This window comes from Zalophus californianus, chromosome 14, assembly GCF_009762305.2.
Source record: "Zalophus californianus isolate mZalCal1 chromosome 14, mZalCal1.pri.v2, whole genome shotgun sequence".
Taxonomy (NCBI): domain Eukaryota; kingdom Metazoa; phylum Chordata; class Mammalia; order Carnivora; family Otariidae; genus Zalophus; species Zalophus californianus.
In genome coordinates this window covers 23,338,891-23,353,477 of record NC_045608.1, presented here as the reverse complement: position 1 = coordinate 23,353,477, position 14,587 = coordinate 23,338,891, and the positions used below count along the sequence as shown (strand labels likewise).

At 35.5% G+C, this 14,587-nt stretch overlaps 1 protein-coding gene across 3 annotated transcripts in view; it reads right to left on the bottom strand.

Annotated features, from left to right (window-relative positions):
- Positions 1-14,587, bottom strand: part of HORMAD2 (HORMA domain containing 2) — a 94,621-nt gene that overhangs the window by 24,955 nt on the left and 55,079 nt on the right. The gene's annotated exons all lie outside the window — the stretch shown is intronic.

The window sequence follows — 14,587 nt, the reverse complement described above, 5'->3', positions numbered from 1 at the left end:
CCAACTCTTGATTTCAGCTGAGGTCATGGTCTCAGGGTTGTGAGACTGGGCTCCATGCTCAGCATAGAATCTGCTTGAGACTCTCTCTCTTCCTCTCCCTCTGCCCCTCCCCTGTGCTCTCTCACTCTCTCTAAATAAATAAGTAAAATCTTAAAAAAAAAAAAAAAAGAAAGCTTCTTGTGAGAAATTTGGCAAGGAAAGGAAGGAAACAGCATGTTAACTAGGGGGGTAATCAGGATCATGTAAAGGCTTTTTTAATGTAATGTCTAGAACAACTTCACTTAAATTTTCTTCCTGTCCTGACTCAGAACTTCAAAGTCTTCCTTTTGAACAAAGTCAGGGATTATGACACAAAGCATCCAAAACCAAGTGGAGGAATTTGATCTCTCTGTGCATTCTTATAAATTAATAGGAAGTATCTTTCTGGACTTTCAGACTATCTTCTACCAATACTTTATCCCTATATTGAGACTACAGTGTTCTGACAAGCTCTGAAAAGATACAGTAAGAGTGAGAAGTTTTAAAACATGAAAATATTTTCAGATATCATTATTATATCCAGTGGTCTTCTACCCAGCTGAGGTATTTATTCCCAAGTGGAAGACTAGGAGTTTATGTTCTCTTCCTAAGAGAGTTTCGACTTAAATTCTTTAAATATAATTTTGTAGTATTTTTATAGTATTATAAAGTGTTTTTCATGTTTAAATTGTTAAACAATACTTTACCAATTCTTAGAATTCCTATATAAAGCAAGTAATATTATATTTATTCTTCAGACAAAAATACTTAAAGAAAAAATGCATTGCATGTCCTTTAAATTAATTCTTGACATTTATTTTTTAGAAACATATTTACTGACTTCTGGGTAGAGATGGCAGATTGACACATACATTTATTTAGTTTCCTAAACTCCAAATGAGCAGAAACCCCAAATGACAGAAAGAATAAAAGGGAAGAAAAAAAGCATTGAAATTTTGGAAGCTGGAAAGCAGATACATGAGAGGTAACTGAGAACTGGTAACTCAAACCAGCAGTGGAGCAAACCAAGGACCACCCAAATGAACATTAGTCTAAGGATTTTCCAGCATCATATACTTTTGGAAGAGGGGACTAAGAGGATGGGTAGAGCAGCTAAAATAAGATCAACTTAAAGACATTTATGAAGCAGCTGAAATCTTCAGGTCCCTTCTTCAACTTTGCAGAACCAAACAGTTGCTCCTTGCCCACCAGGGTACAAAATCATAAGTTTAGTCTCTGGAGATGGTGATAGTCTTTGGATAGTGGGATACAAAGCACCATTGAGGAAAGGTTATGAGGAATTAAGTAAAAGTATGCATATTGAATGCAGAGACCCTCAGGCCTCCATCTCTATTTGGCTCCCAAAATACTTGTGGCCAACAAAGATTCTGAGGAAACTGACCAAGAGGAAAAAATTTTATTCTTATTTTTTTAATGATCTTATTTATTTATTTATTTATTTGAGAGAGAGAGAGTGCATGAGCAAGAGAGAGCATAAATGTGGGAGAGCATGAGCGAGAGGAGGAGCGGAGGGAGAGGAAGAAGCAGACACAGGGCTCCATCCCAGGACCCTGGGACCATGACCCCACCCAAAGGCACTTAACTGACTAAGACAACCAGGTGCTCAAAGAGGAAAAAATTTTAAATACAGATATTGAGAATTCCCCCAAAGGCCTGACCAGATCATTCTACAGTGAGGCCACAATCACAATCATCTCTAATAAGCTCAGGGATTTCTAGTCCCTACACTCTTAAATTTGAGCAGACAACCGAGGAACTAGGACTGCTAGCCATCTTCAGACTTCTGAGGAGAGAGAGAGAGAGGAGATGGACTGGAGTAGAGGAGGAAATGGCAAACAAACAGAGGAAACAAACAGATGTACAGAGAGAAGAAATCTATTTAGAGATAATCAGTATCCTCTGAGACAAGACACAATTCTTTGAGCACAAAGAATAGGATAGTATAATCAGAAAATGACAACAAAAGGCTCTTGGAAACATACTAATATAAATGAAAACTCAATAAAAGAGTAGGATTATATTTAGGAGTTACCCATAAGAGTAGAACAAAAGAAAAAATACAAAAAATTAGAAAGAAAACATTTTTTTAAATAGGAGGTCCTATATGTACAGGAGGTCCACTACCTAAATATTAAGAGATCCATAAGGAACAGAGAAATTTGAGGAGACATAATTTTCATCAAGGAAATAATTCAAGAAAATTTTCCAAAACTGAAGGCATACCCAAGTTACCAGATTCAAATGGGCCACTGAGTGATAAGAACAAAGAGGGTGATAAGGGGAGGGTCAGAGGGAGAAGCAGACTCCCCGCTGAGCAGGGAGCCTGATGCGGGACTCAATCCCGGGACTCCAGGATCATGACCCGAGCAGAAGGCAGTTGCTTAACCAACTGAGCCACCCAGGCACCCTCCTTATGCCTCTTTGCATTAAATCCCCACCCAACTCTGACCCCTAGGCAAACACCAATTTGTTTCCTATCATTTTAGATTAGTTTTGCTCCTAAAATTTCATGTAAATGAAATTATAAAGTATATACTTTTACCTGACTTTTCTGATTTTTAAAAATTCATTCACAGTTTTACAAGTACCCATTGTTTGTTCCTTTTTGTTGCTAATAATAATTCATTGTACAAAGGTACCACAATTTGCTGATCCCTTGATCTGAAGATGAGCATTTGCGTTGTTTCCAGTTTGGAGCAATCATGAATAAAGCTGTTATGAACATTTGTGTATAAGTTTTTTTGTGATTACATGTTTTCATTTCTCTTGGGTAAATAGCTAGGAATGAAACTGCTGCTCCATATAGTTAAGTACTGGCTTAACTTTATAGGAAAGTGACAAAACATTCTCCAAAGTGTTTGTACCATTTTACATCCATCAGCAATATATGAAAATTCCACAAGCTTTACATCCTTGACAACACTTAGTATTGTCAATTTTTAATCATTTTAGTGAATGTGTGCTAGTATCTCATTCTGGTTTTAATTTGCATTTCCTTGATGACTAATAATATTAAGCATCTTTTCTTGCATTTATTTGGCCATTGGTACATACTTCTTGTAAGGTGTCTGTTCAAATTCTTGAGACTTTTTTTGGGGGGGGACATTTTTTTAAATAGGGTTGTCTTCTTATTACTGAGTTGAAAATAATCTGTATAAATATAATCTGTATATATAAAAGTTATATATTCTGAATACAAGTTCTTTGTAAGAGTTATGTATTCAGACTATTTTCTCTCAGTATTGGCTTGCATCATCATTTGTTAACTATGTCTTTGGAAGAAAAGTTTTTAATTTTGATAATGTCCAATTTATCAACATTCTTTTTCTTTTATGATTAGTGATTTTAGGGAACTAAGAAAATTTTTGCTAAAAATTTTTTCCTTCTATAATTTTTATAGTTATAGTTCTTACATTTAGGTCTATTTTGAATTACTCTAGTGGGTGGTAAGAGGTAAGGATTAAGGTTCATTTTTCCTATATGGATATCTAGTGTCCCAGTGTCATTTGTTAAAAGACTATCTTTTACCTTAGTGCTTTCATAAACATATCAACTGATAAAATATATATGTGGGTATACTTCTGAACTCTGCATTCTGGTCCACTGATTTGTATGTTTATCTTCACCACAATGTCACCCTATCTTGTTTAATGTACTTTTACAGTCTTGATATCTGATAGAGTAAGTTCTTCAACTTTGTTCTTTTTCGTAAGTTTTTTTTTAAGATTTTATTTATTTATTTGAGAGAGAGAGAGAGAATGAGAGATAGAGAGCACGAGAGGCAAGAGGGACAGAGGGAGAAGCAGACTCCCTGCTGAGCAGGGAGCCCGATGTGGGACTCGATCCCGGGACTCCAGAATCATGACCTGAGCTGAAGGCAGTCGCTTAACCAACTGAGCCACCCAGGCGCCCCTTTTTCTTTTTTTCTTTTTTTTTTTTAAGATTTTATTTATTTGAGAGAGAGAGAGAGAATGAGAGATTTTTTCGTAAGTTTTATAGAGTTTCTTGGTCCTTTGCATTTCCATTTAAATTTTATAAGTAGCTTGTCAATTTCTACAAAAGTGTCCTGTGGAATTTTGACTGGGATTTCACTGACTATATAGATCAATTTGGGGAAAAGTGACCTCTTAGTCAAGTCTTCCAGTCCACCAACATGATAAATTTCTGCATTTATTTAGCCCTTCTTTAATTTATCTCAGCAATGTTTTATAGTTTTTATTATACAGGTCTTGGCATTTGTCTTGTTAATTTAGCTCTAAGACTTTTGAATTTTTATGCTACTGTAAATGGTATTTTAAAATTTCACTTTCTAATTTATCATTGATAGTATAGAGAAACAAAATAGCTTTTTATGTATTAACCCTATATCCTGTGACCTTGCTAAATTCATGTTGTTAATCCTGGTAGTGTGTTTCTTGTCTATTTCTTAGGATTTTCTATGTATGCAATCATGTCATTTTCAAAGAAATTCAGTTTTATATCTTCCTTTCCAATCTGTATGCCTTTTATTTCTTATTCTTACCTTAATTCACTGACTAGGACCTCTACTATAATGTACAATAGAAGTAGTAAGAGTTTATATCCTGTTTTATTGTCTACCTTAGGTGCAAAGTGTTTAATCTTTCACTGTTAAGTATGATGTTACATTTAGGTTCTTCGTAAATGTCTTTTATAAGGTCGAGGAAGTTCCCTTCTATTCTTTATTTTCTAGAGGTTTCTTTTTTTAAAAAATTACAAATAAGTATTCAATTTTGTTAAATAATTTTTCTGCATCTATAGAGGTTATCACATAGTTTTTCTCCTCTATTATGTTAACATGGTGAGTTACATTGATTCTTAAATCTTAAACCAACCTTGTATTCCTGGGATAAACCCCATTTAGTTATGATACATTATCTTTTCCACATATTGCTTGATTTGATTTGCTAATATTTTGCTAAGGACATTTGCATCAACAGTCATGAGGGATATTAGTTAGTCCACAGTTTTCTATTCTTATAATGTACTTGTCTGGTTTTAGTATTAGGATAATGCTGGACTCATAAGAGGAGTTTGAAGACTTCTCCTTTATACTTTTATTGGGTTTAAGATTAGTATTATTTCGTCCTTAATTGTTTAACAGAATTCACCAATGAAACCCTCTGGCCTAGAGTTTCCTTATATGAAGGGTTTTAGTAATGACTTCAATTTCTTTAAGCAATATAAGTTTATTAAGTTTATCTATTTCTCCATGTGTCAGTTTGGTAATTTGTGTCTTTCAAGGAATGTGTTTATTTTATCTAAGTTGAAAAATTTATCAAAATACAGTTTTTATAATATTTCTTTATTATGTTTTTAATGTCTGTGGGATTGATAACAATATCTAGCCCTCATATCTGATATTGGTAATTTGTGTCTTCTCTCTTTATTTCTTAGTCAGTCTAGTTAGAAGTTTATCAAACGTATTGATATTTTCAATATTTTCCAAATTTTAGAATATTTTCTAGATTTTGTGTTGTTATTGATTTTTATTGATTTTTTTATTATTTTATTTTATTTTATTATGTTATGTTAGTCACCATACAATACATCATTAGTTTTTGATGTAGTGATCCACAATCCATTGTTTTCATATAACACCTAGTGCTCCATGCAATATGTGCCTTCCTTAATACCCATCACCGGGCTAACCCATCCCCCCACCCCCCTCCCCTCTAAAACCCTGTTTGTTTCTCAGAGTTCATCGTCTCTCATGGTTCATCTCTCCCTCCGATTTCCCTCCCTTCATTTTTCCCTTCCTTCTCCTAATGTCCTCCATGCTATTCCTTATGTTCCACAAATAAGTGAAACCATATGACAATTGACTTTCTCTGCTTGACTTATTTCACTTAGCATCATCTCCTCCAGTCCCATCCATACTCGACCATTCTCTAACACCATACACAAAGAAAAACTCAAAATGGATGAAAGACCTCATTGTGAGAGAGGAATCCATCAATATCCTAGAGGAGAACACAGGCAGTAATCTCTTTGACATCGCCCACAGCAACTTCTTTCAAGATACATCTCCAAAAGCTAGTGAAACAAAAGCAAAAATGAACTTTTGGGACTTCATCAAGATAAAAAGCTTCTGCATAGCAAAGGAAACAGTCAACAAAACAAAGAGGCAACCCACAGAATGGGAGAAGATATTTGCAAATGACACTACAGATAAAGGGCTGGTATCCAAGATCTATAAAGAACTTCTCAAACTCAACACCCAAAAAACAAATAATCAAGTCAAAAAATGGGCAGAAGATATTAAAAGACACTTCTCTGAAGAAGACATACAAATGGCTAACAGACACATGAAAAAATGTTCATCATCACTAGCCATCAGGGAAATTCAAATCAAAACCACATTGAGATACCACCTTACACCAGTTAGAATGGCAAAAATGGACAGGGAAAGAAACAACTTTGGAGAGTTGGAGAGGTTGTGGAGAAAGGGGAACCCTCTTACACTGTTGGTGGGAATGCAAGTTGGTACAGCCACTTTGGAAAACAGTGTGGGGGTGCCTCAAAAAATTAAAAATAGAGCTACCCTATGACCCAGCAATTGCACTCCTGGGTATTTACCCCAAAGACACAGCTGTAGTGAAAAGAAGGGCCATATGCACCCCAATGTTCATAGCAGCAATGTCCACAATAGCCAAACTGTGGAAAGAGCCGAGATGCCCTTCAACAGATGAATGGATAAAGAAGATGTGGTCCATATATACAATGGAATATTACTCAGCCATCAGAAAGGATGAATACCCAACTTTTATTATTGATTTTTAATATAACTCCACTGTGGTCAGAGAAATACTTTATTACTATAATCCTTTCAAATTTGCTGAAACATGTTTTATGACCCAGACTATGGTCTAATTTGGTTCTACAAACACTTGAAAAGAATATGTATTCTGTAGTTATTGGATAGAGTGTTTTGTAAGGTTAATGAGGTCAAGTTGATGGTGTATTAAGTCTTCTATACCCTTACTAATTTTCTGTTTGCTCTATCATTGAGAGAGGAGTGCTGAAATCATCAACTGTAATTGTTGATTTGTTGATTTCTCCTTTAGTTCTGTCAGGTTTTGATTCATGTATTTTCAAACTCTGTTATGAACTGTATATACATTTAAGATTGACTCTTTTATTATTTTGTGATATCTTTATCTCTGATAATATTCCTTATCCTAAAATCTGCCTTGTCTGATATTAATATTGCCATTCCAGCTTTCTTACAAGTAGTCTTTGTATAGTGGCACCTGAGTGGCTCAGTAGGTTAAGGGTCTGCCTTTGGCTCTGGTCATGATCCCAGGGTCCTGGGATTGAGCCCTGCTTTGGGCTCCCTGCTCAGCAGAAGTCTGCTTTTCCCTGTCCCTCTACCCCCCTCCCTGCTCGTGCTTGCTCTCTCATGCTCTCTCTCTCAAATAAATAGGTAAAATCTTAAAACAAACAAACAAACAAGTAGTCTTTATATGGTATATCCTTTTCCATTGCTTTTACTTTTAAGTTATCTGGTTCTTTATATATAAAGTGTGTTTCTTATAAATAGCATTTGTCTATTCATTTGACAGTCTCTGCCTTTTAATTGAAGTGCTCAGATATCTTACTTTTAATTAAACTATCTATGTGACTGGGTTTAAGTCTACCACTTTTCTGTTTCTATTTGTCTCATCTCTTCTTAGTTCCTTTTCTTTTGCCATTTTTTAGATTCAGCATTTAAAAGAATATTTAAAGTTTTCATTTTATCTCATCCATTGACTTACTAATTATACTACTTTTTAATGATTTCTTTAAGAATCTATAAAATGCATATCTGATTTACAGAATTAGCCTTCAAATAACATTATGCCACATCAAGCAAAAAACTTACAATGTACTCCCATTTCAGCCTCTTGTCCTCTTATTGTCATATATTTTTCTTCTACATGTTATAAATCCAATAATATATTATTTTTATTTTTGCTTTAAGCTGTCTTTAAAGAAATTCAAAAACAAGATACAAGCTCTTAATTTAACCACATATTAACATAGGACCAAGTATCCATCTCATATAATTTTCCTCCAACTTAAGTTCTTTTTTTTTTTTTTAAGATTTATTTATTGAGGCACCTGGGTGGCTCAGGTGGTTAAGCATCTGCCTTCAGCTCAGGTCATGATCCCAGGGTCTTGGGATTGAGCCCCGTGTCAGGCACTCTGCTCAGCGGGGAGTCTGCTTCTCCCTCTCCCTCTAACCCTCCCCTCTGCTTGTGCTTTTGCTTGCTCTCTCTCTCTCAAATGAATGTAAAAAAAAATTAAAGATTTATTTATTTATTTGAGAGAGGGGTAGGGAGAGGCAGAGGGAGAAAGAGAGAGAAACTCTAAGCAGATTCTGTGCTCAGCATGGAGCCCAATGAGGGGCTTGATCTCAAGACCCAGAGATCACAACCTGAGCCAAAAGAGTCAGATGCTTAACTGACTGCAGCACCCAGGTGCCCTTTGAAGTTCTTTCATATTTCTTGTATTACTGGTCTATTGACAACAAATTCTGTCCTTTTTTTTTTTTTTGCCTAAAAATGTCTTTTTTTTCACTTTGATTTTTAAAGTATATTTTTGTTGGGTACAGATTCAAGGTGGAAAGTTTTTGCCTTTCAGAAGTTAAAAGATGTTATTCCATTGTCTTATGGCTTGTATTCTTTCTGCTAAAAATGTGTTTATAATTTTCATCAAATTTGTAAAATTTATGGTCACTATATTTTCAAACCTCCACTTAACTTTTGGGGAGTCCAATGACACATATAGATTAGACTGATTAATATTGTTCCACAAGTCACTGAGGCACTATTTTGTTTGTGTTTTTTTTCCTCTATGCTTCATTTTTGTTTTGTTTTGTTTTGTTTTTTTTAAAGATTTTATTTATTTGACAGAGAGAGACACAGTGAGAGAGGGAACACAAGCAGGGGGAGCAGGAGAGGGAGAAGCAGGCTTCCCGGGGAGCAGAGAGCCCGATGTGGGGCTTGATCCCAGGACTCTGGGATCATGCCCTGAGCTGAAGGCAGACGCTTAACGACTGAGGCACCCAGGCATCCCTATGCTTCAGTTTAGATATTTTCTATTGCCCCAATCTTCAAGTTCACTGATCTATTCTTTTGTAGATTCTAATCTGCTGTTAAACCCACTAATGATATTTTTAAATTTCAGATATAGTATTCTTAAACTCTACAGTCTATTTTTCCCCACTTTTATCTTATTATTTATTTTTTAGATTTTATTTATTTAATTGACAGAGAGAGAGAGAGGGCACAAGCAGGGGGAGCAGCAGGCAGAGGGAAAGGGAGAAGCAGGCTTCTCACTGAGCAGGGAGCCCAACATGGGGCTTGATTCTAGGACCCTGGGATCATGACCTGAGCTGAATGCAGACACTTAACCGAGCCACCCAGGTGCCCCTGTCCCCACTTTTAAAACACTTTTTCATTTTTCTCATTATATTCATGTTTTTCTTTAAATCACTGAGCATCTTTTTCATAGCTTTTCCTGATTTGTTTTATTGAGGTATAACTCAAATACAGTAAAAACTATCCCTTTTAGTGTATAGTTCTTTGAATTTTAACAAACGTATGCACAGTAAAATTATAAAATAGCCCCATTACCCCCAAAAGTTAATATGCCCCTTTGTAGCCAAACTTCACACCCAGCTCTGGAACTTACTAATCCATTTTCTTTGCCCAGAGCAACCAATTATATATATTATATATAATTATACATATATTTTAAAATTAATTTTTTTGCCTTTGTAAGAATGTTTTAAGAGAGATCAACTTCTGCCACATCAGTATGAGGAGCTCCACAGACCTGCTTCTCAGAAAAACTGATAAAACTAAAAAGAAATTAAAGTCTCTGGGGGTACCTGGGTAGCTCAGTCAGTTGAGCATCCAACTCTTGGTTTCAGCTCAGGTCATGATCTCAGGGTCCTGGGGTTCAGCCCTGCATTGGGTTCCATGCTCAGCATGGAGTCTGCCTGAGATTCTCTCTCCCTCTCCCTCTGCCCCTCCCACTTGTGCTCTCTCTCTCTCTCTCTCTAAAATAAATAAATAAATAAATATTTTTAAAAAATTAAAGTCTCAGAATGGTCCCAAAGACATACAGCAAATGAAGAAACCTCTATTCAAGAAAATTTACTAAAATTTGGTAAGAACAAATCTGTGGTATTTGAACCAAAACCACTCCCTCCACCCTCCCGGTTCAGTGAGACTTCACTCCACTCCAAATTGGTATAGCCAAGTCCACATGGCTCCCTCTCCCTTACATCTTCAATGAGAGGGTCTGAACATCCACATTTCTCATCCTGGTCCTACCTATATATTGCTGAGACTAAATTCTATGTCAGTGTGACCAAAAGTTGAGAGCTCCTTTCTTCTACTCAGCCCCCACTGGGGGGGGTCAGAGGTTCTAATTTGGGTACAGTACTGCTGAGATTGCCAAGGACCCAATCACTGTTGCCCTGGCTCATAAGACAGTGGTCCCACAAATTGAGGGAGAGACAAATTGAGAAGACCTGAGTCTAATGCCTCACCTCCACCTAGCACTCAGCTCCTAAAGCAGGACTGTCACTCAGAGAGATGTAAGCCATTGTCCCCACTCCCAGCTCCAGAGCTGTGGCTTAGAGATTTTACTAGGGGGTAGAAGCAGGAAATAAAACAGATATGTCCTAACTTTTCCCAAGGAAAGTGACTATTTGCAACAGAATGTAGAGAAATGCAAGGCAAAGGGCACTCTTAAATACAATAGAGGTTGTGTTGAAAAGAAATTGAAAGGGTATTGGTAGATTCATTGGAGATACAGGCTAAACTGTAGGCCAATTAGTTTGCAGGAGAAAATCAAAATAAGAGGTGGGAGAAGCCCTCCTGAAATAAGAACAGATCTCAAACACTGAGCTCAGGAACTCCTTTCAAAGGAGCCTAAATTTGATTGGACTAGTCTCTAGAGCAGTTTATGCCTGGAACACTGTTGAAAATAATCACCAGCAATTAGTTGAGTTTAATAGCTCACCAGCTAGCTCACCAGGTCAGGGAAAGAGAGCAAGAAATCCCTGACAAAACCATCAAGGTAATTGTGGGTATCCAAAAGGCTACACTATCTGAATAGCAACATCAGAGGCTTAATACTAGAGGGGAGAAGTAGATTTCACTAAAATAAGTCAGCGAGTCACTAAACAAAGAAATAGCAATAACAAGAGCCAGGAGGCAAGGGAAGGTCCAAAACCAGAGTTGCTACATTACCTAAAATGTCAGTTAAAAAAAATTATGGGACATTCAGAGAAACAGGAAGGTACGACCTATACACTGGGGGAAAAAAGCAAGTAACAGACAATGCCTGTGAAAGCAATCATATATCAAATTTAACAGACAAGGACTTCAAAGTACCCATTATATATATTATCAAAGAATTACAGGAAGCCATCAATTAAAGAAATAAAGGAAGGTGATGACAATGTCATATCCAATAGAGAATATCAATAAAGAGATAGAAATTACAGAAAGTACTGAATGGAAATTCTGGATTTGAAAAGAATTGAAATGGAAAATTCGCTAGAGAGGTTCAACAATAGATTTGAGTTGACAGAAGAAAGATTTATCAAAATTAAAGATAGATAGATAAAAATTATGTAATCCAAAAACCAGAGAGAAAAAAGAATAAAGAAAAATGACAAGAGGGGCTCCTGGGGGGCTCAGTTGGTTAAGCATCTGCCTTCGGCTGAGGTCATGATCTCAGGGTTCTGGGATTGAGACCTGCGTCTGGCTCTGTGCTCAGCAAGGAGTCTGCTTCCCCACTCCCTCTCCCTTTTCCCCTCTGCCCACTTGTGCTTGCTCTCTCTCTCTTTCTCTCTCAAATAAATAAAGTCTTTAAAAAAACAACAACAGGAAAATCCCCTCTGGGAATCTATCCCTATAAAAAAAAATAAGAAAGAAAAAAAGAAAATGACAAGGGCCTCAAAGAAATGTGGGAGAACTTTAAGTGCACCAACATACACATAATGAAAGTACCAGGAGAGAAGAGTGAGAAATAAATATTTAAAGAAATAATGACTGAAAACTTGCCCAAATTTATTGAAAAACACTAATGTATACATTCAGAAAGTTCAACAAATTACAAGTAAGAAAAGTGCAGAGAGAACCACAAACAGAAACATCAAAATAAAAATGCTAAAAGCCAAAGACACGGCAAAAATCTTAACAACAACAAAAGAAAACAACTCATCACTTACAAGGGAACCCCAATAAGGTTAACAGCTGACTTCTCAGCAGAAACAATGGAGGCCAGTTAGGCAATAGGATAACATAATCAAAGTGTTCAAAGAAAAACTGTCAACCAAGAATCCTATATCAAGCAAAGCCATCTTTAAAATATATATTTATATGTATATATAAATGTAAGTAAAAACATTCCCAGATGAACAAAAACCGAGGGAATTTGTTGCCAGCAGACTCATCTTACAAGAAATACTATAGAAAATGCTTCAGGTTGAAAGCAAGTGACTCCAGATGGTAATTTAAATTGCCATGAAAAGGGGTGCCTGGGTGGCTCAGTTGTTAAGCGTCTGCCTTCAGCTCAGGTCATGATCCCAGGGCCCTGGGATCAAGCCCTGCATCAGGCTCCCTGCTCCACAGGAAGCCTGCTTCTCCCTCTCCCACTCCCCCTGCTTGAGTTCCCTTTCTCGCTGTGTCTCTCTCTGTCAAATAAATAAATAAAATCTTTTTAAAAAATTGCCACGAAAAAACAAAGGACAATGAAATGGTATTGGTAATTATATAATTATAAAAGGCAGTATAAGGGCGCCTGGCTTGCTCAATCAGTGGAGCATGCAGCTCTTGATCCTGGGGTTGTGGGTTTGAGCCCCATGTTGGGTTGAGAGATTACTTAAAAAATAAATAAATAAAATAAATAAATAAATAAATAGCAGTATAAAAATAATAAATAAAAAGCAGTATAAAAGCATATTTTTCTCCTTCTCTTAACTGATTTAAAAACCAATTGTATAAAATATGTATGTAATGTATTCTTCAACCTATAGTATAAAGAAATGTAATATATTTGACAATATCAACACAAAGCAGGTGAGTGGGAGCAAAGCTGTATTGGGCTAAGGAAATGACTACAAATGATAAAGTAATAATTATAGCAATGTATTGTTGGGTTTGTAACATTAATAAATGTAATATGTATAACAATAATACCACATAAATGGGGCCAGCGGGGGAGAATAGAACTATATAGAAATAACATTGCTACACCTCCCTGGAATTAAACTAGCATAAACCTGAAACTTATTTTGATGAGTTAAGATGTATATGATAAGCCCCAAAGCAACCTATAAAATATACATATAAATAGTAAAAAAAAAAAAAAACCTGAAGAAATTTAAATACCTCATTAAAAATATTCACCCAATGAAAAAGAAAGCAGTAAAAGAGGAATAGAGTAACAAAAACACTGAAACACATGGAAAACAAAAAGTAAAACGTAGGTCATAAACCCAACTCTATCAATAATAACCTTAATGTGAATGCATTAAACTTGTTAATGGAGATAAGGGACATTTTATAATGATAAAAGGGCCAATCCATCAAGAAGATAAAATAATTCTAAACATATACATCTAATAATAGAACACAAAATTATATGAAGCAAAAACTGATAGAAATGAAGGGAAGAAAAGGCAATTCAACAACAACAGTTGGAGACTTCAACACCCCAATTTCAATAATGAAGAGGACAGCTAGGCAGAAGATTAACAAGGAAATAAAAGACCTGAACAAATAGTATAAACCAACTAGACCTAATATATCTATAGAACACTATACCCAATAACAGCAGAATATACATTCTTCCCAAGTGCACATGGAACATTCTCCAGCATAGATCATATGTTAAAGCATAAAACAAACCTCAATATATTTAAAAGAATAATAGAAAGTATGTTCTCTGTCCACAATGGAATAAAATTAGAAATCAAGAATAAAATAGAATTGAGGAAACTCACAAACATGTAGAAATTAAACAACATGCTCCTAAATAACCAATGGGTCAAAGAAGAAATCAAAAGAGAAATCAGAAAATACTTCAAGATGAATAAAAATGAAAACACAACATAAAAAAAACTGCTAGAGCAGTGCTTAGAGGGAATTTTATAAGTGTAAATGCCTACATTATGAAAGAAGAAAGATCTCAAATAACCTAAATTTCCACCTTAAGACACTAGAAAAAGTGTAAACTAAATCTAAAACAGGCAGAAGAAAGGAAATAATAAAGATTATATTGGAAACTTATAAAATGGAGAATACAAAAACAACAGAGAAAATTGATGAAGGCATAAGCTGGTTCTTTGAAAGATCAGCAGATTTGATAAACCATTATCCAGATTGACCAAGAAAACAAAACAGAAGACACAAATTACTAGAGTCTGAAATAAAAGAGGAAACATTACTACAGACTTTATCAAAATATAAAAAGCATAAAGGAATACTAGGAACAGTTATACATCAATAAATAGATAACATAG